Source organism: Ictalurus punctatus, chromosome 25 (assembly GCF_001660625.3).
Source record: "Ictalurus punctatus breed USDA103 chromosome 25, Coco_2.0, whole genome shotgun sequence".
Taxonomy (NCBI): Eukaryota; Metazoa; Chordata; class Actinopteri; order Siluriformes; family Ictaluridae; genus Ictalurus; species Ictalurus punctatus.
This window is the reverse complement of record NC_030440.2, coordinates 19462173-19479820: the sequence shown is the minus strand read 5'-3', so window position 1 is coordinate 19479820 and position 17648 is coordinate 19462173. Positions and strand designations below refer to the sequence as shown.

The 17648-nt window shown below is 36.9% G+C and overlaps 1 non-coding gene across 1 annotated transcript; it reads left to right on the top strand.

The window, feature by feature from the left end:
- Window positions 1–17285: 17285 nt before the first annotated feature.
- Window positions 17286–17357, top strand: trnae-uuc (transfer RNA glutamic acid (anticodon UUC)). Its single transcript has one exon. It is a non-coding gene; the product is annotated as a tRNA-Glu (tRNA).
- The last annotated feature ends 291 nt before the right edge of the window (window positions 17358–17648 follow it).

Below are 17648 nucleotides of genomic sequence, written 5' to 3'. Positions count from 1 at the left end.
CTTTCTCCCGAGACTTCCTCCACACCCTCATGCACCAGGTTCTACAAACACTTTTGGGGTAATGTGGTATTTGTAACAAGCAATTTGTAGCGCCAGCCTTATGTGGTAACTTTCATTAGGATCTTGCGTATTATGTTTTAAACATATTAAACTTATTTTTTCCAGCACCATGTCTAACAGCTTCGGACATTAATACACTTTTTTTTAAAAAAAACTGTGTAAAGATAATATTAAACATATGAATATAATACTTAGAGATGCACTGATGTATCAGCCGATAAAGACTATTTTTCATGCTATCGGCCGATGTTTAAAAATATACGATGATCAGGGTGGATTATATCCTGTCAATCAAAAGAGGGATCGAAAACATCGATTGCGTGCTGTGTGTAAAGAAGATGTCTCTTGTGTGGAATGATGATAAAACTGCAGTGTGTAATCTCTGTAATCTCTGCACTGATAATATTTTACACCGGACGCTGCAGCAGTGAAGCGCAAGTTTATTGCATTGCTCGAGCTGAATTAAAGCCTCAGTACACTGATGAAAGATTTAAATGAAGATGAGTTGACAAACAAGTATATATTGCACAGAAAAATATATTTGTAGAGTAGTATATTTCATATCCAGTTAATATTAATATATAAAAAGTTGATATTATATATTACCAGTTTGATTACCAGTTACTGTGAAACAACTTGTTGAAATGGAGAATAAAGTTTCTATTTGCGTTTCTTTCAGAATTGTGGAATATTATTAATCAGAGGAGATGCATTTTACTCAGCGACATCACTTACTTTCAGGATATTTTTTAGGGATAAAAAGATTAATGAACTTAAAGAGAGGTGTCACCAACCCTGTTCCTGGAGATCTACCTTCCTGAAGACTTTAGCTCCAACCATCTAATCATTACCTTAAGAAGTTCTTGTTCAACTAAAACAGGTGTGTTAGATTTTGGTTGGAGATGAAACCTGCAGGAAGGAAGATCTCAAGTAAGAAGGTTGGTGACCTCGGGCGTAGCATTTTTTTCTTCTTCTTCTCATTAAAAAATTGTCTATTGCTTTTCTGTAACATCAATGTGAAAGCAAAGAATGCTAGTCTACAATGCTATTTCTTTCTTCAGTCTGTATTTTCTATCCCAAATTTAGGCGAGTGCTTGTGCTTCAAGGTGGTGTTCTAGACTACTGAGAAACCCAGTCTCGGACACCACTTGAGAATAAATCTGGCAACCTCGGAGGCATGAGCTACATGCAGACGAGTTTAATAATCTGGATGTGGAGTTCAGAAAATCCACTTAAGCAGCTGCGTAACCCGACTCTGAATACCAGGAACTTTCCTGATGTAAATATTGAAGAAAGTTTTTGGGACAGTCGTCAACCACATCTAACATCAAGTACCTTTTTTGCAATGTATTAACCTCTCAAATCATCCACTAACAGTCTTAAAATAACTAAAGAGAAATGACAGATGATGTCTCATGCTGATCAACATGTAAAATGTCTGGTATAAATATTTCTGCAGCTAATTTGAGTGTGTGGTGTAGCACAGTTCTCTGCAGCCCGTTTGAATAGCTACACCTCTTTATTCTGGTGTCTTTAGTGGGTCATGGAGACATTAATAGTTTCCAGGTGTGAACACACTTCCATGAATGATACTTAGAAATCATGAAAATGGAAGCTAAGGTGTGTGGATTAAAAAAAACTTCCTCTTTGTTCTGTGTGAGTTTATGAATTCATCATCATGACCCATAAAAAGACCAGACCCATGCACTCACTATAAACAAAACACCTTTAGACTTTCATTATCTTTGTTAGTCAAATCATCACACACACACACACACACACACACACACACACACACACACACACACATGCACACACACACACACAACAGCCAAGTCAAAACAGAGATGATGAGTCGTGTCTGGTGTGGTTGAGGTTACAGGAGAGACTGGGTGACTCAGGCGGTGAGTATGAAGCAGCAGGACGTGGTATTTTCTCTGAAAGGAAGCCCTCGGTAACTTTCACTCAGCCTTGAACACTGAGTAATACATCACCTCTTCTCCTGCAGTAAACATTGCACAGATGTTCCAGATGTGTTCAGAGACACATCAGAGAGCCAGGAGAGTGTCCTCAGTGTAATTTACCCGCTGATTCGTCAGTACTGCACTTTCAGCACATGAGCCATGTTCAAGCGGCGTGTGTTCACCAGACTGTGTGTCCGAATAAATGGGAACAATGGAGGGTGTTCATGTTAAGCAGAAAAGTGTGTTAACAGTGTGTGTTAGTGGTGTGTATGTCTAGATACATTAGCTGATGATTATCTGATGTTTAATATATATATATATATATATATATATATATATATATATATATATATATATATATATATATATATACACATGTATAAAACTGACAACAAGATTATATGATACAATTTAAAGCATTGTGACCTTTATTGAGTCTGACAGCACAGAGGGCACACCTTCTTAAATGGGATTGAAACAGAGGTTATGCCCCCTTCAATGGGACTGAGACAGAAGCCACACCTCTTTCAATGGGATTGAGACAGTAGCCACACCCATGCACTGGAACTGTGGAACAGAAGCCACGCCTCCTTCACTCGAACTAAAACAGAAGCCAAACCTCCTTCAACGGGACTGAGACTGAAGCCACGCCTATTTAGCTAACATTGCTTGTTCAGCAGTAGGTATCTGACGTTAGGTAGGTAGCCAAGTTTGCTAGAAAGCTAACCAATGTTGCTGTAAGTAAATTATTGTATTTATCTTGTTTGATTGGCTTGTTGGATGCAACTTAAGCTCCGCCCATTCTTAACCCAGGAACACAGTACAGTAAGGGTTAAAGTGATTTGAGTTCAGTTGGAGATCAAAGTGGAAAGGTTTATCCTGAGCTTTAAGCCAGACTTTGTGGAAAATAAAGTCCACCTACAAAAACAGGGCAGGATTTTTTTGCTTATTGTGCGGTTGCTAAGCATGACGCCAAGATGGAGAACCACGTAGCGTCAAACTGCAGCCAGCAATAACAAACACAGAACCTTCTAAAAGGAACCACACCGCTGTAAAAACACATCGGTTCCTGACACTCATACATACAAGCTGAGTTGTGTCTCTAGTTATCATTAGTGTGCGTCTTTCTTTTATTTGTCCATCAGGAAGTGCAGGCTGACCAGAAGAAAAATAAATGGACTGAACAGAGAATGTCAGATCATGTCAAACGGATAGAACTGCAGCGTCCCGGCGTACAGGGGTTTGGTGTTTGATCACAAGGTTGTACTCTGACGTTGGGTTTGAAGAGTTTTATTCTCACAGCACAAACTACAAGTGTTTTGAGCAAACAGAGGAGGGATGGTGCACAGAGAGAGTGAAAAACGACTCAGCTGTTGGCAGCGTGTGCTCACTGTGCAGCTGACAGCTGTTATAAATCATTTCCATCCCCACTCCGGATGCACTCGGGCCGCGACCAGAGCACACAATAAATCCACGCTCGTCTCATTTACGTTGTCAGAAGGTGAAGGCGTAATTCGACCAGGACGTCCACTCAGGCCAAAAATCCTTCAGCGCTAGCAGGAGTGGTCTTACCTAAAACCCCCAATCAGTGGATTGGCAAAATCAGCAACGCTGCCTTCACATCCAGAAATCTGACATCTGGACCAATCAGAGGCTCATTAGGAGATCATTAAGAAAGGAATTATATTAAAACATGGCTCAGGGTTCTTTAAAGACAATCCTTTTGTCTCCTGTTATGATCTTCATGAAGTAATAAGGAGGAGAACTGAGGAACAGAAAAACACATCTGCTCATGACTCATTCTTTTTCTGATTTTCTTATTTCCTTTGGAAAGAAATCACCTGATAGGAGACATGGATAAATATTAAACTCATCAATAAGAGACACTTCAAAAATGTCTTGAATAGATACTTTTTGGATGAGACGTTAATCTAATCCAAGTCCTTGTATAGTAAAATTTGTCCGTGTGGCGGCCATCTTGGCCATGCCCCCAGGGAGTTATACAAGACCAGGATAGAGAAGCTGTTCAAGCCAGTGGGTGGAGCAAAAAGGAAAAATTACATTTCTGCTTGTATTAGCCACACCCACATCATTTATTAGTGAGGAAAGGATCAGGCTCACCTGGGCGGAGAAAAAATGCAGAAACGTGGGTGAGATCAGGCTTACTTCACTCATTAATTAGCTTTGTCATGTGGGCAGAGACAAAAGTTACATTTGCATTTGGCTTAGCCATGCCTACCTCATCACTAGCCCCACCTCCTCACTGGCCCCATCATTAGCCCCAACTCCTCACTGGTTGGCCCTATATGAGGGTGGAAATCAGGCAAGTTGGTCTTATTGATGAATAGGACAGATATGGAAAAATGGGCTGGATTAGCATTACAGCTCATTAACTAGCCCCACCCCCTCGTTAATAAGTTTTTAATTGCTCGTTATAAAATAATGATTTCCAAAATTTTAACAAATCTGAAATTATATGGTGTCAGAGCACCTAGTAAAATGCTCTACCAGTTCTAATAACATCTACCAGTTAGTGCATTATTATTTTCTAATTGTTTAAGCCACTTTTCCTGCTCCTGAGATTCTGAGAAGTAAATTTAGACTCTGTAGAAACTCCGAGACTGAGAGCGCTCCTCGGGAGCTCAACACTATATACTGAGGATTTGAACCCCAAAGCCCTCGTCCTCAAGCGGGGCTTAACACCTCCAGTCTCTCATCAAACAGCAAGCTGTTTCTCCTCCATACAGAGCGCCAGGTTCTTTAACGAGCCACAAGGCAGAAGCAGTTCAGGCGGATCTGACCTAGACGTGAAGGGACTTTGCTGAAATCAGGGCCACAGACTTTTTTAATAAACACTGGGCTCGCTGCAGCGTCCCCGACTGCTCCGTCGCTGTCCCCCATCCAAAAACAGCAGAAAATAACTGGTTTGGCTTCATGAGAGCTTCATTGTTGGGTCAGACCGAACTCTGCCGTCAGCTCTGCTCATGGAAATCTTAAATCTGAGAAAAAAGCGAAGGGTCACGCTGGATGTTTTAATGAAACTCAGCTGTGATCTAACCTGCATGCCAATGCCGCTCATATTTATTTATTTTTAATTTCTAGTTTAGTTTCGTTCCCACTTCCTGCCTTCAGCTATCAATCAAAAAAAAATCACTTTCTCAGAGATGTGTAAAAACACCATGACTTATCAAAGTACTGATTACGTCATGTGATTGGATGACACACAAACACAAGCCTGTGATTGGCTGACACTCTGACTGACAGGGAGGAGGACTCTTTTTTACTATAACTATTAGTAATCTTATGTTATACAGTTTTCTATAATCATCATCATCATCATCATCATCATCAATAAAAGATAAATGAAACTTTTTTAAAAAGATTAACATTTTGTTTTACAGTATTTATCATTTGATGTATTATTATTATTATTATTATTATTGATATTATTATTATTAGTTTTATATCAGATTATTACAATATTTACAATATACTGAAACTATGTAGGTAAAACTCTGCAAGACTGTGCAAGTTTGCAAAAAAAAACATTTCCATGCTGCTTTTCTATCTACTTCGGGTTACGCTTTAATGTGCTATCGATTAAAGTTTATTTTCAACATTTTTATTCCATTCATGTTTGAGAGGTCACATAGAGACGCACACTTTGCTTTTATTTAATATTTACTACTGTATATAATCTATATACAGTTAATATTAACTTAATATGTTTATTCAATTACTAGAACTGATTAAAAATAAGAAGTATTCATTGATATAACTTTTTTTGTGAAAAGTAAACGAAATTCCTTCACTCATTTAAAATAGTGGTAATATATGAAGAGTGACAGATGGACAGATCTCTTCACATATCAGTGGCTGTAGACTTGATTTGACGCTTTGAAGTAATGAAGTAAAAATTCACAAAATAAATTGTAAATAAATCTTGTTGAGCCTGGAAAACAAAGAAAGAATTATCATGATTATTTGAAGTGGCAAGATCTATTTTGTTGTTGTTAAGGGAGACATATTTATTTAGGCTATTAAAGAGAATATATTTCATTATATTATTATTCCTTAAAATTATACCTACATTGGAAAAAAAAAATGTCCATGAAATATACAGTGAAATATTGTTAAATAGCAACAGTAAAATATATATATATATATTTTATTAGAAACCTGTAAATGGAAAAATGGGGAAAGTATTTCCAAAACACCAAATCATCATAAATAGTAATACAAATCAATCCTGTTATTTTTACGGTAACAATCCATAAACCTTACAAAGTCTTGCTGTAAAATACACACACACACACACACACACACACACACACACACACATTATATATATATATATATATATATATATATATATATATATATATATATATATATATATATATATATATAATCTACCTGTACAATTAATGGTGAAACACTACCGTGTATATATGTTATCGTGGTTTTTTTTTTTTTTTTTTTTTTTTAAAGAAAGAAAGAAAAAAAAAACTTTTATTCAGATCTAGCTTGTAAATAAGTGGACAATTCATTTTTTTTTTCAATTATACCACTAATAATTTGTCCAAGAAAGAGATATTTGTTGAAGACATGTTGTACATGTCTACAAGGTAGTACTGAATCAGTCCATACAGGAATTTTTTTGTGATTATTGCAACCAAAAATGCTTGATTTTGCTGTGTTAATTTTGAAAAATTGCAAGTTCCACCGAATATCGTGGAGTTTCCTTGATTTTGCAAGCGGAAATTCGCAAAATCCTGGAGGGACTGATGAGCTATGGGAATGAATGTTTCTATAAATACACTGTAAAATACAAAAAAAAACTAGACCTTTACTGTAAAAAACATGATAGTAAAGTTTATTGCAATACAGTTTAATACTTCCTTGCCTGTATATTATACAGAATTTAAATGCCAATTAACGACACACAAATGACTACAGTGGAATTATCTCTTCTAGTCAAAACACAAGTTACTCAGACCTACTGTAAACAACTTTCCTAATTTGACTCACACACACTTTAATGAAGAAGAAACAGAAATAAGAATTGATATTTTTATTTAATGTGCAGAAATAATAATAAAAACCTACACAGGAATATCATATTCATATTAAAACAACACTAATACAATACAGTGTGTTTTTAAAGCTGAGATCAGATACACAGACGCACTGTAAAACACTTCACACTGATTCCTGAACAGAGGTTTGTGTGAACAGGGTTGTGTTTCTGCACTGACACGCTGTGTTTATTCTGTCAGAGCACCAGAACGTCACTCAGACACACCGACGCTGAGAAAACACGGGTTCCTGCAGTCTTGACAACAAACACTGTCCTCTACAGAACCACCACGCTGCCCTCGTCTTGTTAGTTTAACCCTGCAATAGAATTTCATTCTTTTTTCCCCTTTCATAATTAACCACCAACAGCTAAACGGTCTAAGCTAACGAGAGTTTACACACACACACACACGCACACGCACACATGTCTCATCTGTTCTGATTATACACCAAACATCTGAATGTTTAATATACTACGTGTGTGTGTGTGTTGCATTGATAAACCATTAATTTATTCAGGGTTTAAAACTTTACAGTGTTCTCTACGGCTAAATGTAAAGTAAAGTTAGCCGTAATGCTAGGTCAGGTTTTAGCCTTTAGTTTACTTGTATGCTACAGCAGTCTGTTTCAGTCTGTTTTATTTGCTAGTTCGTGAATTATGCTAGTTTATCATAAATGTAAGTTTAGGCTAGTTAATGCTAGTCCTTTAAGCTAGTTTATAAGTTAGTTTGTTATAATAGTAATTAAAGCTAGCCCTGCTGTAGAAAAAAAAACAGAAACCATTTTAGAAATTCTAATGGTTTCCACTACACTTACCATTAAAACTATTAACAAATGTAGTGTGTAGAATTCTATTAGGATTTAATGGTTTGTATTGGTTTCCACTAGATATAAACATGCCACCAAGAGAACCCAACACATTACCAGTAGAGACACGCAAGGACCATTATAGTTTCCATTAAAACCATTAGAGTTTCTGTAATGGTTTCAATTGGATTTTTTTTTCAGCAGGGAGGTAATTATACTTTGTATTAGCCCATTTACTGTTATGCAACTTTGTTAGTTTATTATAATATTAGTTAAGTTTAGTTGATGCTTTTCTGTGTGTTAGCCTGTTTTATGTTTATGCTAGTTTGTGTTCTCCTGTTTGCTGTAATGCTAGTACATGTATTAGCCTCTTCAACGTAAAAAGATTGTATATTTTACAGTATATACATTATTTACAACAATGCCAGTTAATCGTTAAGCTGTTTAAAATAATGCTAATTAATATTTAGCCGATTTCTGATGTTTATTACCCATTTATATACACGTTTTCTCTGCATGTTGGTAACGTGTGAAGGTTTTATGGGCACATGGCAGTTAAAATGTTAAAACGCAGACATGTAATCATAACTATAACACATTGAGAGGAAGTTAGCATTCAGAGTGTGCTGGCAGCTCGTTTACTTTCAGCTCAGACAGGAAATCGGTGCTGACTTGAACTTAATGAGACACTTTTATGGGTCTCTTGCATTAAAAAGAAACCAGTCTGGCATCATTTTAGGCCCATAACCTAATCACGCGCTGCGGTTGAGGACATGGAGAAGAAAAATAATCACTTTCCCACCTGAGAGAAAGAGACAGAGAGAGAGATGGAGGAATAAAACACAGCCGTGTTAATCTGTCATCGCCGAGATGTGCCATGTTCCCATACGGACAAATCAGACAAAGGACTTTATAGCTCGTACTTTCACTACATTTCTACAATTTAGATATAAATTCATCTAACATCTGCCATCTCCAATGAGCCCGTGTGTGATGAAGATTTCAAATTTGGACAAAATGAGTGACCTTGGGAGGGAAAGGAAAGAAAGAAACAGAAATACAGGAAAAAGAAATCAAGAAAATGATGATAATGAAAATCATAAGGAAGTCATAGAAGCTGCTCATGATAACAGAGTTGATTTTCTGGTTGAATTTTGGGGACAGGATAAAAAAAAAAATCCCTCAGATTTCCCTGCATAGATGCTAATACTAGAGGTTCAGGCTTCAGGAGTTTCTGTAGAGAAAATGGAGCTGTACCGTTTGTTCCATCATCACAGAGCCACTACCGAGAAGAACCCAGATTCAGACTCCATTCACTAGCAGACTGCAGTATTCAGGATGAGGCAGCGGGAGATCTGTGGTTAAGACGCTCGGCTACTGATTGGAAGGTCTAGAGTTGAAATTCCAGCGCTTGAGTAAGATCCCTTATCCTCAAAGCTTCCACTCAGCTGGAAGTCTATTTGGATAAAAATCATTTGCCGGATGAATAAATGTAAATGGAATGAAGTCGCTGTATGAAGACTGATTGTGAATTTCAGATTGAACCAAAGGACTTGGAACAAACATACTGTTAAATAAAGTATATACAAAATTATTCAATCCAAATTGCAAGTCAGGTTTACTGTCAAAATTTACAGACTTTCAGCTGTTTGCGATGAACAAACCAAATAAAAGCAGTTGAAATAGTTCAACACAACAAATGTTTTAAGTGGTTTCCTCAAATTCAACTGAAAACTTATAATGACTTCTCCAGTCTCAAAATTATTCACCCCCCTAAATAGAATCCCTCACAACAGCACAAATACGCAAACAGGTGTTGTCTCAAGCACACCTAATGCTAAACTAATCAAGGGATTCATTAATTGCACCAGGTGTGCTTGAGCTGGAACACGTGAAATAACTGAACTGGCTCGGGGCAGAAAATATTTGAAATACCTGAACTGGCTAGGGGCAGAAAATATTTGAAATACCTGGATGGGGCAGAAAATGGAAGCTATAAATGGCTGCAAGCAGATTTGTGAGAAGGCAGGTTGCGAAAAACCCTCGAGTGACTGCAAAAGACCTGCAGCAAGACTTCGTGCAACAGGCACTGAGGTTTCAGTGAGAACAGTAAGGTGTGTACTAAACGCAGAAGGTTTCTACAGAACTTTTGGGATTGTTCTGTGGAGCGATGAAACAAAACTGGAACTTTTCGGCATGATGGATCAGCGGTATGGCCATTGCTCATGAGGAACGAGAGATTCCTCAGGAACACTGCTGAAGCTCTGCATCTCGTTTGCAGCGGATCATATCAGCAAAAAGGAGCTCTACTGAGTACTAAAGATGCTTGCCATGAAGGGGTTGAGTAATTATGAGACTGGAGAAATCATTATAAGTTGCATTTTCAGCTGGGGTTTCAATTTGGGGACTCCACTTCATCGTGTTGAACTATTTCAATTGCTTTTGTTTGATGTGTTCATCGCAAACAGCTGAAAGTCTGTACATTTTTACAGTAAACCTGATTTGCAATGAGGATTAAACAATTTTGATTGCATCTGTATATGTTTTGACCAAAGTAACAGTTTGGTATAGTAGAGTATAATACAGAATATAACATAGTTTGGCCAGTGTATTAGTGGTCCTAATAGTGTGCTTCAACATACACTATCTATCTATCTATCTAGCTATCTATCTCTCTATTTATTTATCTATCTATCTATCTAACTAACACAGCATTCAGACATTTTATGGCTCTTTTTTGTATATGGTTCTTGGAAGAGTTACTCAGTGACAATGATGAGCAGCCTAAAGATTCTCACACTACTCGCTCTGCTGAAAGAATATCAAGATTTCTAGTGGTTCCTGATGGGTTTTAATGTGTTTCAGGTTGTCTGTAATGGTTTAATACAGTTTATACCACAGCACTGTTGAATTGTCTATTCTGATTGGCTGACAGACGTTCTGAGGTGTCCAATTATTTTTCAGTAAATGCACAGTTAAAGTAGTTCCAGTCAAGTCTTGACCGCATTACAGTTCCATATCACTTCGTATCACTGTTCAACTGTTACATATCACTGTTCAACACAGCACAGATTTTCCAGAAATATGTAAGTAATAATTGACGACTGGACGTTGAATTATTAGAAAACACGCACCAAGGTAATAATGCGGCCACCAGATGAACCGGAGTCTTGAGCCATTGATATGTAGTTATTCCAGAGAGAGAGAGAGAGAGAAGAAAGAGAGCACAAGAGAGCAAGTATCAATATTTATTTTTTGGTTGTATTTACTGCAGTAATAAAAAAAAATGTTAAAACCCTGTGAATTTATTATTTATTTATTTATTCATTCTATTTTTATATTATCAGCATGAAACGGAAAAAAAAATGTGAACTCTCTCTCTCTCTCTCTCTCTCTGATAACTGCATATCAGCAGCCCGAGTCTCCTTTATTAGCTCTAAAATGACATTTTGGGATTAGCAGTGGACGCTTGAGATGGGATGTGTAATAAATTAGTTCCACACACAGGAGCATTTTAAGGACAAAAACCTGGCAAATGTTATGAAATAAAACATCTGTACAATGGCTTGAGGTGTGGTAACTGTGGTATAAGCAGAATAATTAACTCAGGTCTGTTTGATTGTTAGAAAATAATGCAGACCCGATGTGTAATGGCCACGATGTGAATCACAACCACCTCGGAGTGTGCATTATTTTCTAATAATATTGTTCCTAGTAGTTCCTGTAGTAGAAGTTTCTAGTAGTTCGAATTCAAATTTTTTAAATCTTCATTTTCCTTCTACTTCTCCTAGTGGGAAGTCAGTCCAGACATTTCTAATCCAGCTACAGATTCCAGCTCCTCTTGCCGGATCCCCAGACATTACCACGGTGACTGAGAGCTATAATCTCTGTCCTGGGTCTGCCCCGGGGTCTCCGTCCAGCTCTACTTCAAGTGTCTCTCAGATTCTCGAGATCCTCACCTTATCGTGGAGATTAAGCCCAGCAATCCTGTGAAGGAAACTCATTTTCTCCAATAAGGTGACCTTATTCTTTCTGATGCTAATCATCTATACTTGAAAGAGGTTCTTGTAAGAGCTGTTTTGGTGTCACATGGGACCTACACAACACAATAATAGGCAGGTGGTTTTAATGATATGGCTGGTACATATAAATAGTATACACACTATCTATATTGAAAAAGGTTTTAAATTACTTAGAATATTTGTTAGATCTCTGTAATATATGATTAAGCTAATTATCCACAAACACATTTTTACATAAATGTTTTAATTCTTCTAAACTAGGGTGCCAATAATTCAATAATTATGGATCTGGCTGCACAGTAAGGATTATGTCTGGGACTTGGTCAGGGACTGGAACTCACAACTATCTGAACTGGAGGATGTAGGAAATGCTAATTATTATGTGGGTTGTTATCTTACATGTGTTAAAATAAAAAAATGTTTAAATCATTTGTTTGTTACACTAACGGTAATTATACAAGAATATTTTAGGGCCTTTGTTTAGTACTGCTTATCCACTGAACCGGTTTATTTAGCCTTTTTTTGCTAGTTAATGTAAAAAAAAAAAGAAGTAATTAATTAAACACAGCATCACACCACGACTGTACATCATTGCCTGATTTTTGCCTGTTATATATAGCAGTTAAAACAATATCCATATAAAACAGAGCAACTTTCATTAGTACTTCATTTCATTCTTTAATTTTCATTGAAATTTAACGGTCAGTCGTATAAATTATACCAAATACGTAGCGTTTGGGAATAAACGTCTGGTTTGCATTCCACACCCGGCTATTCATCGAACAGGTTTTCCTTTTATCACACAATGGGACACTTTTCATACCATCACACAATGGGATATTTATAAACCTGTGACTGCTTCAGGATTTCAGGCAAAGTGAAGAGAATTAAACAGGATGTGCTGATGCTTCACTCAATTTCCTGTTGTGTGTCGAAGCGAAATCTCTCTTTATCTGAAGATAAATTTGGAGATAGAGGTTTTTTTTTATTTAAAAAATTAAGTTTATGTGATTAAGGGAGAAGCAGAAAATGATGGGAAGTGATAAGGGAAGTGGAATTTACAACCGTATTTAATATATATTATTATATTAGCCTCGTGAAAGTATTAGCATGTTGCACTTAAAAACAATGTTTGCATAATAGCCCAGCAAAGCACAACAGAATGTGGAATCACATGATCATAGGCCTTTTCCAAATCCACAAAACACATTAGGACTGGATTAGCGTACTCCCATGACCCTTCAGAAAACCGAGCAGGAGTAAAGAGCTGGTCCGCTGTTCCATAGTCTGGGTGGAACTCGCATTGTTCCTTCTGAATCCTAGGTTCAAATATCTCAGTCTCGTTTTTAGAACCCTGGCATAGATTTTTCCTGAGAGGCTGAGGATTGTGATTCCCCTATAATTAGAACACACCCTCTGGTCCCTTTTTTTAAAAAATAGGGCCCACCATCCCAGTTTGCCAGTCCAAAGGCACTGCCCCAGATCTTCATGCAACACTGAAGAGGCATGTAAACTACATAACCACAATTCCAACCTTATCCAATTCCTTCAACATTTCCAGCCAAATCTCCTCCACCCCTCCAGACTTGCCAGTATGAAGGTTTCTAACTGCCACAGTAACCTCAGCAACAATGATGGACTCCAAAACACTAGATGTGCTACCTCCGAAATGGAGACCATATCCACTTGTTTAAAGAGCTTCTCAAGGTGCTGTACAAGTGCCTTACAGTATCCCCAGTAGAGCATGGTCTTGTCTGCCTCTCTTTATCATGTGTGAGGCCAAAAGGTCTTTTTCCATGGCTTATACCTCTCAATTGATCTCATCCTTGGGTTACCACCATGATAGGCAGTGACTGCCTTCTAACCACAACTTCTTGCTGCCTCTATGATTGAGGTCTTGAACACTGTCCATTCAGACTCTCATTCCTGTACACCTGGAACTGCAGGTTCAATTCACTGAAACTTCTTCCAGACAACCCAGAAGGTTCTCCTGGGTTTACCAAAGACAAACCAAACTCATCACCAAGTGGTAATCAGTTGACACACACATTACTTGCCAGCATGATAAAAGTAATAACTACAAATCCTACATATTTGCATAATCGTGTCACATATTTAACCTCGTTTCCTCCTCAGATAAACACATCAATAAGCGAGCGTCGACTCTGCCTAGTTGTCATCTCCACTACAATGAGAGCACATTGTCTGTTTCCTGCGATACAACGCAGACATCTCAGGAAATGTCCCGTGCCAAAATGAAGTCATATTCATATTCTGAGACACACGTTGAAAGAAAATGTTCCAAAATCTGAGAACAATGAGCAGATTTTTCCAGTGAACTCTCCACATTAACCAATTATTTTAAAATAGTTTCCATTAGATTTATTAAGTTTTTTTAATTGGTTATTATTATGATCAATAATCGTACACAATTTTTTTCCATCATTAAACTATTGATATTGATGAACAAATAATATACAGTCTAGAAATTAATTATAGATTATTAATTAATTTCAGTACAAATGTAATTGTTTAATACGATCAGTAAACATTTTTCCAATTAATTATTAGTTTTATTTCTTTGTTTTTAAGGAGCTATCAACAGTCATTGATTAGTAAACGTTTATTTATATTTTATATATATATATAACAATGTTAAACAATTAATTTGCACTGAAGCTAATCAATTATTATTTGCTTTTCATTCATTTGTAGACTGTATATTATTTCCTAATAAATATAAGTTCTGTTCAGATGTAAAAACAAAGTGTATCTTTGAGAAAAACCTGATTAGAGCAAGTCTGTGGGACGTTTACTGAACTGAGTGAGAGAGAGAGACAGAGAGAGAGAAATGTATACAAAATCTCCTTCATCTAAAACATACTCAATCAGTTGGGATGTATTTAATATTTTCTGGAGCTTGGATGAAAATAAGCATGAATCAGAGACACACGATGTGAATAAAGAGTGAAGTAATGTTCGAGTTATATATCATTTATTTTAGATGGCATCACAAACCTGCTGATGAGCAACGACACCAAGGGAGGAACCTCACAACGCTGCAGAAGGAAGAAGGTTTTAGAGAAAAGATAAAATCACTGGAATAATTCTGCAAAACTTTCTGTGATGGCTTTCTGCTTCTCATCACATCTCACATCAACAATCTGACCGCTGTTTCTGAAATCTATGGGTAAATTCTCCATCACTGTTACGTGGTGATCCACAGACTGAATTTCAACTCGAGTCTTCATCTTCTGTTTCTGGATCATGAAAGGAGAAGTGAGCGGATGTTTGTTTCGAGGCAGGAAATAAACTGTTGAAATTCGTTCTGTTCATTTCAGGAATATATGTGTGTGTGTGTGTGTGTGTGTGTGTGTGTGTGTGTGTGTGTGTGTGTGTGTGTGTGTGTGTGTGTGTGTGTGAATGTGGGTGTGTGTGATTAATGAACCAGACATAAACATCTTATTATTAATATCAGAGAAAGGACAAACAGCGATAGTTCCAGACATCAGCTGTACAGATTCAGAGGAATAATGGATTGTGACGATGTTCACATTAATTCTAAACCTGTTTCTGGTTTTACACAGAAAGATGAAATCAAATGAGTTTACTGTGAGCTGTAATGCCGTGGTTTGTGACATTTAAGCAAACTGAATGTGTAATTATGAGAGTTTAATTTCATAGTTTGACACGTAAGGTTGTAATTGTGCAAAAAATAATTACGTTAGAAAGTTTTGACGTTAATAGCTTATAAATTAACTACTATTTTGCTTCAAACCATAAGTGTTAAACATGTTTACACATAATGCAGCCTGGAGCGGCGTGTGTGTGTGTGTGTGTGTGTGTGTGTGTGTGTGTGTGTGTGTGTGTGTGTGTGTAAAAGCTGTAAATCTGTCAACTTTAAATCCAGTGCAGACTCTGCAACTGACAGATTTATGGGCTTTTATATTTATGGATTTTGTGCATCTCTGAAGAAAATGTGAGGTTTATTTACTGAAGTGCAGCAATAATCATCATCGAGCAGCTTATTTTCTTACTTCTTACTTTGCTATGAGAGAGAGAGAGAGGGAGGGAGAGAGAGAGAGAGAGAGAGAGAGAGACCATGGAAGTAATTTCGTGTTGTTTTTCTTTCATGCTGTGAGGAAATAGCGCAGCGCCCCCTGGTGACAGACTTTCATTATTTCATTAAATACATTTACACCACGGCGCTGCTGGATTCTGGTTTATATTAATGCGCTCGTTATAATACATTATCGTTTCTATAGTAACTGCTCATTCACAGTGTGATATCGTTGATATGGTGAAGTTTCCTGTAAACATTTATGGAAGGAGTCTCCAGTGTCAGTGCTGTGTAACAGTCAGAGGTGAAGCTGTAACTTTACGTTTTTCCACAATGTCAGGACAGAGGAGTTTACACTTCTCTACTGTTTCTCAGAAAAAATGACAAGGTGTGTTTATTTTTTGTCTTATTAACTTGAAGAGAGAGAATAAAGATTGGGCTGTTGATGGAACGAAAGTGACGACAAGAACTAACTTGCTTCATGGACATTAAATGTAAAAATAAAAAGTATGATGTATCATTCTTTAATAAATAAAAAATGTGTAATCATTGGTACATGGCTGTGGTGAAAGCGGACAATAATCACCTGCAGGGTGTTAACAGTAACTCCGCGTTACATCATGTATTATTTTTCTACAATACAAGATGTAAATAAGACATTAAATATCACAGCATCACATAATCACTCGTGCTTATTTCAATGTGGCATTTATAGTTCGTATTTTCACTTTCGTCTTTCATTCTTCATTTCTCTAGTAGACAAGACATGTTATCATATACGAAAGTACAACCTTGGTCTGAAAAAACAATATCTGCAGCGTTAAAATACAAATAAACTGGGCTGTTGGGTGTTTTTTGTTGTTGTTGTTGTTGTTGTTGTTGTTGTTGTTGTTGTTGTTGTTTTGTTTTGTTTTTTTACAGTTTCTGAATGGGCGAACCTTTCACCTGAAAATATTTTTCTTCCCCTAATCTCACAGCATTCACTTCAAAATTAATTAAATAACATTATGAACAACATGTGAACTATTGCTCTTCATCAGCATGTAAAAAGAATGTTCATCATTGTGAGTATTATGATCATGAGTAACTAGTATAATTGCTCACCACAAGCTCGGCATCTACAGCACCTCCGGCGGCCATGTTGAATTCTGGTCAGAACGAGAACTCCGAACCCAGTCATGTGACCCAGACACCTTAAAACAGTCTGATCAACGTTAACAGAACTGAGTGAAAACTTTTGCTCATTCCCCCTACAGGAAGCCAAAGTGAATGTATCTCGTGTTGCACGTATGCTCCCATATGGTCTAGCGGTTAGGATTCCTGGTTTTCACCCAGGCGGCCCGGGTTCGACTCCCGGTATGGGAAGGTGATCGTTTTCTGTAATAAAATTCCTGTTTCTGGTTTAATAGTCGCCTTGTATTAATTTTTATTTTCATACAAAAAAAATTTAAATAAGTAACACCATGGCTGTATTTTAACGAATTGAAGTAAACAAGTATGTTCAGTCTGAAAAAAGCCTAAAGAAATGTAATTTCGAAATTAAACCGGGAATAATTTATTAAAATTTCGTCGATTCACCAACAATTAACTGAATAACTTAATATTTCGTAGCTTTTTTTGCGTAATTAATGTGCCATAAATTAAATTTACAATCTT